The 15,493-nt window shown below is 46.4% G+C and overlaps 1 long non-coding RNA gene across 1 annotated transcript in view; it reads left to right on the top strand.

Moving 5' to 3' along the window:
- Positions 1 to 6,259, top strand: part of LOC132471491 (uncharacterized) — a 152,422-nt gene extending 146,163 nt beyond the window's left edge. The window contains exon 4 of the long non-coding RNA XR_009528849.1: positions 5,354 to 6,259. This is a non-coding gene — a long non-coding RNA (uncharacterized LOC132471491). The remainder of the gene's footprint in view (positions 1 to 5,353) is intronic.
- The last annotated feature ends 9,234 nt before the right edge of the window (positions 6,260 to 15,493 follow it).

The following is a 15,493-nucleotide window of genomic DNA, read 5'->3' as shown; positions in this document are numbered from 1 at the left end:
AATAAGGGGCTCTCGCATCCTCTGCGCTCGGCAGATGAATAGTATAAAGGTCAAGCAATCACGCAGACAAGCTGTGTAATCTACTATCACGTTGTCTGGTAATGGTTCACTAACTCGTTGAACGCACACATTTAATCATCGGAATAAACAATAACGATGATGCATAGTCCGGTATTAATAATACAACGTAATAAAATGGAACCATTGAAAATAATAACCGCCGCTATTCCGATCCGTCTTTGGCCTTATCTCTCGCTGCCTCTCGAGGAACCGTCGACTCCCAGATAAAGTAGTGTAATCAAGCTGTTTCATGATGAAAGCAGTTATTTTCGGAAAACACTAGAAAGATGATAAAGGTGTATTAAACTAAGCCGATATCGGTTGGTGGACTGCTAGGAAAATGCTGTCACGCATTTAAATACATATTTGCATATTGACATTGTTGTTTATGTATTGTTTGTTCTACCCTTCAAAAAACATAATAAAAACATAACTCCCCTCTGAAATTGGGCTGTTGGCCATCAATTGACATCCTTTATATTCCCAAAGAGCGATCAGCATCTCCATGGCTGTGACATTTTTTTGTCCAACATAAGTAACATATAAGAACGGCCCTTGCTAGGAAGTTTTCCCCTCAAGTTTCAATCGTTTGTTTACCTGCCAGTGCACATGCTCACAGACTGAGACTGGGGCACGCGGTTAAAATTCTTGATTGTCCTGGTCATGAGCGCGGTACTGAATTTGGGAATCAAACTGTGGATTTTGTATTGCTTCGACCACCTCCCAAGTTTCGTTCCTTCGTTTCCTACATACATCCCTGCAACCGGGAACTGAGCACTTCATTTGGATTCAGAAGTGAACGCTTAGAGGTGATCCAATCGGTTCAAAAGCAGCCCCTCCTACACTTACCCTGGCGACTTATTGAAATGTTGCTCTACACTCAGGAGTCTGAATTATCATACTGCCTTAAACGCAGCCACCTTCTTCGCTCAGAATTCTAACTGCGCGCCTCAGTCTCTTCGTCTGTGAACATGCTCAGCGGTGTGTAAAAACAAAACGGACAACTACCCAGGCTGGGCAGTTCGTTTGGACTGGCTTGTGTTTGACAAAACAAGATACAGCCATGGGTGCGTTTTTTAATAGTATGGGCGTCAATGGCTCAATAACTGCCCGATTTCGGTTTGCCGAAGAAAGGGGAAAGAGCTTAACCAAAGTCCTGGCTGATTTACATCTGGACATGGACAATGTCAACCATTAACCTTGGGTTAATCGTTAATCGTTGGGCTGGGTCTGGACAAATCCTTCAGGGTCTGACTCGGGCCTAATACTGAGATGGGAGGAAGCTCAGTAGAAGTAGGGAAGATGTTGACTTATGATTGACCATAGATGCAAACTGCTCTCTTGCTGAAAAGGATGAGCTATACAGGTTTAAAGAGGTTTAAAATTGCACTTTAACAAAGTACCTCTGCAGAACAGATGTTGGCTAATTCATCTGTTAAGAGAACCCATACTGCCCTAGCATTTTAAATACCACACGTTATTATTCAACGGTTATATTTAATTGCTCAGAAAAACTCCATGTGTTTTAGCCTTTAGGTTGAGCGGTGTAAGTTTTAAAGGCCCCCATTCTTAGATGATGGGACATTTAATTTTCTACTTTACTGAACTGTTTCTAATGGCGAGCCGCTAATGAGCTCTGGACCATTAGGGGGTAAAGCCCTGGTCCTCTTTGTTGCCCACCAAGTTGTGTTTTTCTTAAGAAAACCGATATTCCAAATCAATAATATGTCAGAAGTCTGCATATAATTTTGCCGTTGCTATGGTAAATCTGCAGTAAAAGGAGAGTTCAGTCCCTCGTGCAATACATTTTCCATCAGTTTAGACAACCAACCCAAAACAAAGTACCTCATTAGTGGCCAATATTAAAGCGATGATTATATGCTGAAGGATTGTAGCCCAAGGCTGTGTGGGCCCTCTGTGTAAAAATGTTTTATTAGAGAGACAAGTTGTGGTAATGGCATTTCCTCATACTTTGGGTTCTGGAGAAACAGCTTTGCCAGCCCCTGTGGTCCGTGACATTGTTTGCAAGGTTTAATTAAGTCCCAGCAACTCTTGATGGAGTTAGTTAAAGCCATGAGCTGCTATTGACTTTGAAATGGCTGACTGAAGCCTATTCCTGTTGTTGCTTTGATTGTTTTTAGTCATTAAAGACTGGGGACCTGGGAGAAGATGGGGGAGAGAAGGGAGAGATCATTACTGCATGCAGCCAATTCATTGTGGAGAGAGAGGGGAAATCCATGGGAAGCTGACAAAATTGTGATAATTACGAGATTCTGGACGTTATGTTCGCACAGCGTGATTAGCATAATATTGTTGTGGGGTTGACTTTGTTTTGTTTGTGTTTCGTAATGCCGTTCAGAGATTGGTCAAATTCATTTTTTGTTTTGTTCACTGAGGAGCCATTAGCATATTGAAAGACTCAATGCATTGTGGAAAATGGAACTGAATATTCTAATACACTTTATACACACACACACACACACACACACACACACACACACACACACACACACACACACACACACACACACACACACACACACACATGCACACCCTTTGGGCTAGTCATTCCAGGCTCCCATAAAAGGGGGTCTCCCGTTGAACCCTGAGGCCGTGGGTAACAAGGGGGCTGCCGCTTCCTTATCCCAACCTCGGGCAGCAGGCCGGCTTGATAACCTTGGACGTCCGGTGGTAGAGCAGCAGTATAGCTGGGCTGTGACGACACATCAAGCTCCATGTTTGAGATGCAAGTTCCTACATGGAAGCTGAGGGGATTATTCAAGAAGAGTTACCCAGTCTGACCCAGAAAGAAGTCATGTCTTAATACCCGCAAGGTATTAATATCTAGATGCCTATATACACTATATACTGTAGTTTGAAAGTCTGACATACAGGCCCGAGCCCTACCGATGAGGTGGTGTGTGTGTGTGTGTGTGTGTGTGTGTGTGTGTGTGTGTGTGTGTGTGTGTGTGTCCAATTAATGACAGTGGCTTAAGGAACATTTTGCAAACACACACACACACACACACACACACACACACACACACACACACACACACACCCCCCCAGCCCTGCCTCCCTCTCTGTGTCTCCGTGCCGGGCTGCGGCTGAGGGCCAGTTTGGCTTTATTTCCAGCCAGAGATTCTTAATCCCCGGACCTTCCAGTGCAGAGAGGGACATGAGGGGCATATGGAGCTCCTCTGATCCTTATTATTACACGGGCACAGACAACCGGAAAGGGAAAAATCAAGGCATTTTAGAAATGGCTTGCCTCTTTTTTGGCTTGCCTCTCTCCCCCTTCTCCCTCCTTTTACCCCAAGCCTCAGTCTATATATTTTTATTACTATGACTATTTTCTTCCCACATCACAGCCCATCATCACAAGTGTGAAGTCACTTTCGTGGTTCCTTGTCAGGGAAATGTCCTCCGGGGAAAGATTTGCAGAGATTTTCGGAATACGGTTGGTCTTTTCTCTGCGTCGCCCGATGCTGAGTGCTCAGCTTTGTGTAACCTAGTCTTGCAGAGCACTAGAGTCTCTTTGGGGTGACATGCCCTGTTTAACCACCAGCCCTTTGAAATGTTTTGGCAACAAAGAGAAGCCAAACTCGTGAGTCGTAATCTCCCGTCTGCATCTATTTGCACTGTATTCTACGCTGTTTGACACCCACCCAGGCCTGACACCTACACACAGCCGGCCTAATGATCAAATGATGGCCGTGATTGTTGCAAATCGTTAGAAATCACACAGTGGACATTGTACACACAGACATAACATACCATGAATCGAGACAGTTTATACAGATTCATAAGGCAAATATTTTGACACAAAGGGTACATTGCGTTAAAAAATGTCCCATCCTGTTAAGCCGTAGGGACCGTTTATGAGCAATCTCCGATTTATATGCGAACGCACATGCAGGTTTCAGGTCTGCACCCCGTCCATGGGCCAGAAAATCTCAGAGAATGAGCGGAGATGTAGCGACCCTTATGTAATATAGTTTACATTGCTTTTTGAAAAATCCCTCTTTGCATATCAATCTCACAGTCGTCTGTGAGATTGATTGAGCTGATTTGAGTTTGGCTTTATTAAACTCGCAATGTTCCACATTTCAACTAGCTCGTCGCTTCACATTTCCTGGAAATATCAGCAGCCAATGCTGACCAATAGTGAGTTCAATAACTTTATAAATAAGGAAATCCTTTGACTGATATATGCTAGAAATAAAAAATGTTGACCAACCGATCCCTCTCTTTGTTTACAAAAATCGTACTATCGACACTCCCAGAACCCCTCCCACTCACAATAAGCCCCTCCTACTTACCATAAACCCCTCCCACTCACCCTAAACCCCTCCCACTCTGCCACCATGCCAGCGTCACACAGTTGGACAGCAAGAGCCTAAAAGTTCTGGAAGTCTCCCCTCTGGGAACTGAAGGTGCGCAATCTTACACATTGCGGTTTCAACTGTGTCCGCATTGCTAGGCATTGTTCACTAAGCATCAGCACCAGTGTTATTTACTTTACTACGAGGTGTGTGTCGTGTAGATGTGTGTAGAAGGCTAATGCTAAAGCAGCTCAAAGCATGATTGATCATAAAGTGTATACATTATGAAGCTTATAAAAAAACGGGATATCCAATTCCCTTCTTTCTCCCTCGGCCCCTTGCTCCCATCCTGTAGCCATTTGCCGCAGTGTCTAATCCAGCACTTGTTGTTTATCCTGCATTTTTCTTAAATTATGTATCATGACTGAGATCTCGCCTCAGCCCTTCTGTGTTTTCTGCTCTTGGAATTTGTTAACTGGGAGCTGTGCCTTTATTTTTCTTCCTAGTGGGATCATCTACATAACTAATCTTGTATTTACATTCATCAATGCTTTCATTAATTAGGTCAGTGATCAAAGCAGCGACTTCTCTATCACTGTGGAGCGGAGGAAGAGGGGGGGGGGTACATTTTGGTGGTGGCTCTGTAATTCAGCCGGGCGCATTAGCTGTAAAGAAGGGGAAAAGGGCGGACTTTCGGTTAAGATCTAACGCATCATTTCTTCTCCGGAGCCTGTCGAGTGAGGCTGCACTCTTATGTAACTGTGCAACATCGTTTTGAGGACAGTTGGGGGGGAAAAGGCTGAAATCCTCCGTCCTCACCCAACGCGTCTCTACGCACAGTCAGAGCACCGGCGCCATCTACTGGTGGACATTGGGAGGATTGATTCTTTTTTTCCTCCACCGCGGCTAATGACCACCCAGGGGAGCGCGTTGAGGGCCAGGCGAACTAACACTCTTCTGTTATCCAGGTGTCCGAAACAGCCAGTGCTCACGAAGACGATAAGTATGATCCAGCATCAGCAGCAGCCAACTCGCGTCGGCCACATCCAGGCCCGACAGCAGTGGATCGCTTTCCTCCGGACAAGACGTGTCAGAAGTAATGGTGTGTACAATCTGGGTTCCGTCTTGCGCTCTCACACTCATGACGCAACATCTACAAGGAAGATTCCATTGAATGGAATCAATGGAAAGCGCTGAGCATATGTTTTCTCCGCCTTTTTCGCTTGGGAAAAAAAGAGAAAATTGTGATCAATTTGATAGGCATGACTGCGTTGAAAAATGACTGTTGCCTCACTTTAATTGCATCCATTGAAGTAGTCTGCGCCTCAGTGAGCCGGGTCCGCCGTTATTTTAGTCTGCCGACGGTATATTGTTACCCAGGTGGATATAGGATTAAAGGGTTACAAAGACACGCAGTCTGTAGGAGCCTAGTCACAGTGACAACGCTACTTTGTTCGTCTTGACGAGTTTCATCCGGCACTTCTTTTTAAATAGCTATAACAATTACCCATGCGCTCAGCACATTTATTTTTAATCACATCCTTTTTAAAGCACATCTTAACCGTCGTTACTGCTGCTTTACCAGGCACCTCAGTCTTGATCTGTAGCGACCTGTAAAATGGGACTTCAGTGTATTCAACACTGGCCACAGAGAGCGCATTCACAGCACAGAAGTCTTTCACTTCATCTCTTGTTCATTGCATTATTGAAACACTGGCTTTGAGGTGCCTCCATTTTGTATTACAGCCCACAGAAATCATTCTCTTGTTCTTTTCTCCCCTCACTGTGCGGTACCACCGCCTCATTCCGGCTAGTTTATTTCAGTCCCAGCATCATTCCCTCTCGTTAGTCTAATTGTTTTTGAAATCAGTGCAGAAATGACGCCGCCCCCACATCCCCCCACCCGACTTATTTATTAATTTACACGTCACCGCCAAACACATGCCTCCAACTGCCCTGCCTACTCCACCACCACCCCCACCACGACCACCACCTCCTCCACCACGACCACCACCTCCACCTCCACCAACCCCAACATCTCTACCTCCACTATTAAAGGGCCTCCACCACCCCCAAACACCACCAGCACCCACCAGCACCACCACTCACCTCCAACAGCACCCCCCCCCCCCCCCACCACCACCACCGACACCACCCATCTTCCCTCAACGGCATCTATAAACCCTACCTGTTGGAGGTCCGGTTAATGGCGTGTTCCTTGGCAGGCTCCCAATCAATCCCCCCACCTGGTCTGTGAGCCCTGGGGTCTCCTGAAACCCAGCAGCCACGGGGGGGGGGGGGGGTGGTCTCTGTCACCATGCATGATTAATTCCAGACTTGGGGACATTTCACACCACAAAGCTCCATGCGAGACACAGGCCTGGTCCAGAGCGAAGCATGGTTTGGGCAGTACTTATTCATGACCAGGGTGATATATTAGATTTACAAATGTCATCCCCCAACTACAACAATGATTAAAATCCAATATGTGGCCTGCTGGCCATCCAGCCCAGGCCTTGACATTACCCCCCCCCCCTACATCTCTCCCCAGAGGGATGGAGGGGGAAACATATCATGGTATTCGTTTGTGGCTCAATGGGATTCTTAAACAACTACTGCAGTTGTTTGGTTGTTTGTGTTTGGTTGCCGTGGAGAGACACTGGGTTCTGCTTCTACTTCTGGGTGTTTATAATCCGTTTCCGGTTGTTACTTTGCAATCCCCTTTAGATCAGCACCTAATAAGTTACAAGATGGATGATCTATTTTCCATTCTCAGTGGTCATTCCTTTTCCCGTACATTAAGTAGTGAAGTGATTTGTGAAAGCATTTATCACAATCATAGCACACTCAAAGTTCTAACCAGGCGCTGACGATTTAATAATGTTCCTAAACCCTGAACCCTCAGAAGAGCAAGGCAAACCACCTCCTCAAAACCAAAACTTAGCTAATGGATACCACAATTTAGCACACTTTATTATTTTATATATTTATGATGTTATCTTTTACCTCATATTACATTTTCAATCGACCTGGGCTGGGTATCACCGTCTCCAAACCTGGAACTCGTGAGTGCTATTCGTTGCTCAGTGGACGTGTCGACGACCTTGGAGCATGGTTCTTCATGCTGGCGGGCTGACGGTCCGACCAGCACTGATCAGGGGCCACAGTGAACGGCCCCCCCAGGAACATGAGACCCCAGCCACCAACCCCAGGAACCCAGGAGATGGAACCGGACAGTGTGAGACCAGGAGAGAGAACCAGAGAACCAGCCACCATGACACAAGGAGAGAGAACCAGAGAACCAGCCAGCATGAGTCCAGGTGAGAGAACCAGTCAGTATGAAATAAGGAGAGAGAACCAGAGAACCAGCCAGCCTGAGACCAGCCAGGCTGTCGCACCTGGGAGCCGGCCCAGCTACCAAACGCCAACAAGATGGGGGGAGGGTTTTTTCTTTTGCCAAAAGAGCCCCGAAAAGTAGGATCCAACTACATTCTTTCCTCTTTGTATATTGCAGGTTATTAAAGCGACAGCAGCCATGACTAATCCAGAAAAATTAACACACGCAGATTCATATGGACAAGAGAGGTTGCACGCACACAGCTGCAAAATATATCACGCATGCACGCACACCCCCAAACCTTATTGCTCCTTTTGAGTGCGATCATTAGTCATGGTTTCATTTTCACCGGCAAGTGAACTAGTAAAAAATTTAAAATGTACTATGTGTACGCATAGTTGTTTCTGATAACCGGGGAGATGTGTGTGTGTGTGTGTGTGTGTGTGTGTGTGTGTGTGTGTGTGTGTGTGTGTGTGTGTGTGTGTGTGTGTGTGTGTGTGTGTGTGTGTGTGTGTGTGTGTGTGTGTGTACACAAGTACATTTGCATTTTCATCCAAAGCGACTTCAACAATCAAAGCTTACAATCAGTGGTGGAGTACTGCCCTAGCAAGTTTAAAATACAACTAGAATCAGAGGAGGGGGTTGTAGAGTGCATAATAGGTGCATCACAACACGTCTGAAATTCATCTAAATTCAAGTGCTGAAACAAGTCAGTTGATGAGATTATATTATGAGTGTGTTTGTGTGCATGTGCGTGCTCGGGCGTGTGCGTGTGTGTGCTTCCATCTGTTTGTCTTTCTATCTTTAGTATGGCAGAAAACATTGTGTCCAATTCTTTTCATTTGAATCAATTATTTATTAGATTTTTCTGGGGGGGTGGGGGGGGGAGGTAGTTTAAGTGCACATAGTGAGACGCACACCAACAGAGATGGAGAGAGAGCGATGGATCCTTAGAGAGCGAGAGATAGAGAAAGAGAGGGGGAGATTCTTAGGGAGAGAGAGACGGATTAAGAAATAGGGAGAGATCCATAGAGAGAGAAAGATAGATCCTTAGAGAGAGAGAGATGGAGAGAGAGACAGGCTAAATCATTAGAGAGAGAGAGAGAGAGAGAGAGAGAGAGAGAGAGAGAGAGAGAGAGAGAGAGAGAGAGAGAGAGAGAGAGAGAGAGAGAGAGAGAGAGAGAGAGAGAGAGAGAGAGAGAGGGTTTAGATCCTTTGAGAGAGAGGATGGGGGGCACCCAGGAGCCCTCAGGAGTAAATAAGAGCGGGTGACAGCGATGCACCTCACTGTAATAAGTAAACACATCACAGGCACTGTGAGTTATGGCGAGGGCGGGGTGACATCTTCTGCAGCCGCACAGCGAGAAGGGGCTCTGGGTATTTGCTGTGCTTTAGAAGGCACAGAGGTGGACCATCGCTGCATCTTTAATCCTGTGCTTCTCCAACCCCAAAAAAACACCCAAAACAAAACGTTAAAGTGCCACTCCACTCATCACTGAGCGGAGTTGACGGCCGATGGGGTCTGAGGGGAGATATACTATACATGGAGATATGGGGGGGGGGGGGAGCAGGTGGGTGGAACTCAGAGCCACCGAGAGACCTTCCCTTTGTATTGATTGGTTTATCTGTATTTGGGTCCCGCGGGCCCGGACAGTATTTTGGAAACACAAATAGAATCCAAGCTCAACCATCTACACCCAGAACAGTAGTCCGAGCCTAATCAGTTGCACAAGCATTATTTATGTTGAAACATATATAATTCAAAGATATAATTATCGCCCGTTATGTGTGTAAGTAGAAGAATTAATAAATAAAGGGTCACAAAAGATAAGACTAATATCGATTTGTTGCTAATGCGGGTCATTTGTTTCCCTTATCAGAGAATAGAGTGGGCCGGTTCTTGATTCAAAGTCAGCTTATCAATTTAGCAACTAATAACTGAAGGGGGTAGATGCAAGGGAGGCGATCCTAGAGCTCACCTCAGCACTGGGCAACTTCACACCCAGAGCTATAAAATAATGATGTATATATATATATATATATATAAAACATATATAAATATATTCCTGCTGAGCGGAGCTCAAACACAGAGCTATCATAAAATTGTGTGTAAAAAATGCAAATATGTAGAAAATGGCTGAAGGATTAGGCCATTACCGTGCCAGAGTGTTTTATAAACTGTAAATTATATTAAGAGGGACGATGAGGGAGCTGTGGTGACAGGTTAAGGCTACAGCTTGTCCTTCAGTTTTGCAGCGGAGCCCTACTGTGCACTATGCCATCATCCTGTCAGAACACACTGTTGGCTTATCGCCTCTCCTCAAACAACGGGGTGCACTGGTTGAAATATATCAAAGAGATAAAGGTTCAATGTTCTCTTTTCATTTCTTTTTTGTGGCCCCAACAATGGGATTACCCTAATGATGAGATTTGCCAACCAACAGCTAGCCATAAGGGATAACCAACAGCTAGCCATGGGAGATAACCGACAGCTAGCCATAAGAGATAACCAACAGCTAGCCATGGGAGATAACCCCTAGCTAGCCGTAGGAGATAACCACTAGCTAGCCATCAGAGATAACCCCCAGCTAGCCATAAGAGATAACCAACAGCTAGCCATGGGAGATAACCCCTAGCTAGCCGTAGGAGAGAACCACTAGCGATCCATCAGAGATAACCCCCAGCTATCCTTAAGAGACAACCAACAGTTAGCCAGAGGAGAGAACCACTAGCTATCCAGAGGAAATTACCAACAGCTAGCCATCAGAGATAAAGAAACGCTAGCCATAGGAGATAACCAAAGAAGGCAGATGGGTGGTGTAAGAATTATTAAGATGTTTGTGTTGGCAGGTGCCGGTTGATAATGGCCAGTGCTAATGGAGTCTGCTAAGCCCAGCTGTGTCTCGTAAGGATTCATGGAATCAATGTTATTTATCTTCGCCCCGTCAAACAATTATGGACCAAGAGAACTCAGCATGCGGCATAAAGCAGCTAATCTTGCTTATGTTTAATTTGCTCATAATGGGCCCCACCAGGGGGCAGTCATTTGTTGATGTCCTTGTCCATTTAGACGTGGCTAAAAGGAGAGGTTAATGCAGCGCTGCGTTGGGTTGCCCCAGTAATGGAAAGACAAAGGGATCGGAGGCCATTAAACACCACCCATTAGGCCGTAAGGCTAGGGTTCCCTGATAATGCCGCTTCACCCTCCGTTTTCCTGGATGCTTCCTGTGTAGGAGAACGTTTGGGTCCAGACAGACCCAAGTGTGCTAATGAATCAAAATCCTGGCCATGTCACTGCTCGGTTGAGCCTGTGTTTGTTACCGGTTAATCGGCGGAAGTTCGATTGTTCTTCCAGTGCTTTCGGAAAATTGTTTTCGGGTTGTCTTGGAAAAATCGGGTCGATAGTTCTATTTGACCGTTGTTGTTAATGTTGGATTTGTAGAACATTGATCTGGAGGTGTTCAAAGGCAGGGGTGACACAGTGTTGAAAAATAATGCACACCCTTGCAAAGTTATTGACCAATCAGAATCAAGTATTCAATGACACTGTGGTATACTATTGAATAAAGTCTGCAGTAGTTGATATGTGTGTCAAAGCTCTTTGACAAGACACTGGGCTATCATATCGCAACATGGAGTTAGTCACCAAAATTGGATATAGTAATGCCCTTATCCAGTCTGTTGTATTTGTAGCTTATTTTCTATGTTGACAAAGGCCAACCTATCTGGCAACCCCATAAATCTCTCTGGACAGATTTTTTTTACCTCCCTCTGAAGACAGAGATAACAGCATCTGTTTGGAAAACGTGCATGGAAAGTGCCAATGTGTCTGCGACAGACCAGGCCTATTTTTTCCCAATACAAAGCAATGTCCTCAATAAAAACAAAGGTTCTTAACAGAAATTAACCTCTGCATTGCATCACTGCCCTGAAACGCCCCAATCTGGAGTTCAGTACTGTTTGTGCCGTTGTTGTTGTTAGATTGGGTGGTATACAAAGACATATTTTGTCAAACGAAAGAGCTAAGACAGAAGATGTTCATTGCGATCGTAGGATATGTTATGTGTCTCTTGGATTTATATGTTCTCAAATCTATTAATTGGCTTCATCAAAGTGAGAATTTGGTTCCCTGAAAATATATGACGTTAAAAGGAATTTCGTTAGCCTCAAGTAAGCAGACAACTAATAGACTTCACCAACAGGCAGAAATACCATGAAAAGAGTTGTTGAGACTTGAGAATTACCATGTGCCTGCCAAGAGAAGCATGTCCTAATTACATTTGGATTTGCCAACTTTGAACCAAGTAAACTACAAAGCCACATAAACAATGGAAACTAGTCTGCAGCTAATAAATGCACAAGACAGCTTACAGACATTGTTCAATGTTTTTGTAAAGATTTTTCGGAAAGGCTGTGCACTCTCGTAGGCCCCTTGAAGTTTAAAACAATCCTTATGTGAATCCATTCTGTGACAAAAAGAAAGATTGAGAGAGAATGTCCTTCTCTCCTTCTGCGTCAGGCAATGACGACAGGTCTGCATGACAACCCACATACATCTGTCGATACTTCACCATCAGGAAATACATGGGAAATGTTTTGACCTGCCCATGTATAATCCACCATGCCAGATAAAACAAAATCAAAGAGCCCTGAGCAAATATCCCGCTACCCTTCTCTCTCATTTAATATCTTCCTCTTCCTCCCAGGAATTGACCTCGTAAAACTCGCACACACCCACACATAATGTGAATGACTTGGGTCATTCCTGAGAGAGAATGTGTTTTCAAATATTTAACACATGTTCGCAAATGAGAAAAAACTCCCCACTGCCACTTTTCCCTTGTCCTAAAATGTGTGTCTGCTTCCCTTAAGCTGGTGGTGGTAGCCGTGCTCCAATGGCGGCCGTTATGTTGATCCGTAGACGACATTAGCATGCTGGGGCTCAACCCTCCCACTGCAAATGTGCCTTAGTATAAATATGAAGCTGGGCTTTTTTAGTTTTTACTAGAATTAAACAGATGCAGCCAGCAAACCCCTCTCTAAAGTATCTAATCTCTCCACAAGGTAAAAGTGCCGCCGGGTTTCGGCTGAGTCGCGTCGCAAGGGTGAACCGGGTGAGATGAGGGCTGAAATTCCTCCACTCGCCGTTCTGACCTCTGACTTGAACTGAGACTGAGTTTAAAGTGGGAATTTCAAGACGGAGCTCCACATTCAACACGGCGCTAGAATAAATAAGATGTTTAAAACATAGACTCGGGGCGAGAGCCAACCCAAAATCCCTATATAGCTTGCTTTTTAATTTTAGAAATTCCTCAGACGCACAGATGCCTTTAGCCGAAAACTGTGAGATTTACTGTTTTGTCTGCCCGCCGCTGAGAACTATCTTGACCCATAAAGTATAATCAGAACGGAGTGGTTTGGAACAAAATAAATAATGACATCGAGATAGGGAGTCCGGTTCCCCTTTAGGAAACACAGACTGAATGAGATAAGTACAAAGAGATTAGCTTGTGCACCATTCACTTATCAGCAAGCACTGCATAATGTAACGCTGCTGGCCTTATCAGAGCAATCTCTTGGAGTGGCAGAAAACGACACGCAGAGAAGGGAGAAGAGAGAGAGCAACACGTACAAGTGGCTGCCTCTGTGTAATAAATACCAATAAGCTCAGGTATTGTATTTGTGCGAAAGAACCCAACAGAGTGTGTTTCTCAGGGCTCTCCGAAAAATCCCTTTTTCATGTTCCCCCTGTCTAACCGTGTAATTATGACATCTCGTATACTTTATGAACCTCGGAGAGATACTATAATCGTCGTTCCCGTGGAGCTTCTCTGCAGTCCTCCCGTGATTCGTCATTCCCCCCTCACCCAAACACAGGGGCTTAACTTTCCATGCATCTTAATAATGGCATCACAACACCCATTGCTCTCTGAATCCACTTACACCGAGCTACAAAGGAGAGCACAGGCACGCGAGGCGCCGAAGCTATTGAAAACTCCTTCCTACATATGTCTCCGTCTCGGATGAGGAACCACAACCACTTTCCTCTGATGTTCTCCTTGAAGGCTCTGGGGTTATTCCCAGCCACCACTTTTTATTTGTATTACATTTCTTGTGTGTTTGACATTGCGAAAACAATGTCAACTCCCTTCGCCGTGAAAGATCCTTCCAACACATTTCATCCCAGGCGCGCTTGGACATTCCCTCGCCCTCTAAAAGATACTGTGTTGTCACGCCGACGTTGCTCCTGTTGTATTTGTGGGTTCTCCTCCCGTCTGTGTGTTTGGATCGCTGGCGTGTGCCGGCGGGGGCGGGGGAGGGGGGGGGGGGAGGGAGGGGGGAGGTGGATGGTGACTCTTTCTCCTTGAACAATATCAACCAGAGGTGTGATATGATTCCAGATTCAGCCTGTTGTCTTTGTCGGCACTCTCTATCTCACCTCCGCCAGCCGGCATACCATTACTGGGACCTTGTTGTGCAGTCCAGGGAGTGTAACGGAGAAAGGGGGGGGGGGGGAGGGAAATGGGTGAGGGACGGAGAGGGAGCGAGGGAGTAATGAGAGAGTGAGGGGGGAATTACATGGGGGGAGAAATAGAGAGGGGGAAGCAGTCGGAGTGAGAGTGACGGGGAGAGATTTAGGGAGGGACGAGGGGGGGATAGAAAGAGGGAGAGAAGGTGGGTGTGAGATAGAAAGTGGGGGAGACACAGATAAAGGAGGGGAGAGAGGCAGGAAAGGGGGGGAGAGAGAGATAGAGAGAGACATGGAGAGAGAAAGAGAGAGAGAAGGAGAGAGAGCTACTGGGGGCTAGCGGTATGGGGGGAGGATGGAAAAAGGTGTGTGTGTGTGGGGGGGGGTTGTAGGAGGAGGTGAGGTTCTTTAGGGTTTCGTGAACAACGGCACATGGCACATCTGTGGAGATGGATCTCCGGGGACCAGCTGTGGGAGTCTGGAGCTAATTGAATAGGCCGCTTCATCACATTTACAGGCTTCGTTCGCTTTGGGAAACACATGACAATGGAATTCCAACGCCCTCCCTCCCTCCCTCCCTCCCTCCCTCCCTCCCTCCCTCCCTCCCTCCCTGCCGTCTGCGTGCCGGTCTTAACTTTGTTTCCCTCCCTCCTCCCCCACTCTGCTTCCTGCTCTGCCAGTCACTCCCGTGAGCGCGTCCCTCGCGGGCCCTCATTGGTATTCCGGCGGCGGGCGGCGGAGCACCGTGTTGGACTCACCTTAGTCATTAGAGCACCCCGCGGGGCTGTTTGCATTATAATCTGGGATTTAGACCGCGCGCCGACGCCCCGTCCTTGCCTCCGGGGGGGCGAGTCATGTGCACAAAAGGCCACCTTCTTAAGGGGATCCGAGATGAAATTAGCCCCGGCTGCGCGCTTTGCCTCTGAGGAAGAGAGGGGTCAAGGGTCGGGGGAAAACTCAGCCAGACAGACGGATCACATAAGTAGATGGATGCAGGCACGCGAGCACGCACTCACTCACTCACTCACTCTGTCACTCACTCACGCACGCACGCACACACTCACTCACTCTGACACTCATGCACGCACGCACGCACACACGCACGCACGCACGCACGCATGCAGGCACGCACACACGCAGGCACGCACTCACTCACACACTAGCTCACGCACTCACTCACTCACTCCCTCACCCATCCCTCCTCCTGGCCGTGTTATTTCACAAAGCACAAGGGGTGAAACCGACAGTGTTTTACGTTGTCAAGTGCAAGACAAATATAGACTTTTGGAAAAATGATGCATC

This window comes from Gadus macrocephalus, chromosome 14, assembly GCF_031168955.1.
Source record: "Gadus macrocephalus chromosome 14, ASM3116895v1".
Classification (NCBI taxonomy): domain Eukaryota; kingdom Metazoa; phylum Chordata; class Actinopteri; order Gadiformes; family Gadidae; genus Gadus; species Gadus macrocephalus.
The sequence above is the reverse complement of the archived record's forward strand: the minus strand, read 5'-3'. Positions and strand labels throughout refer to the sequence as shown.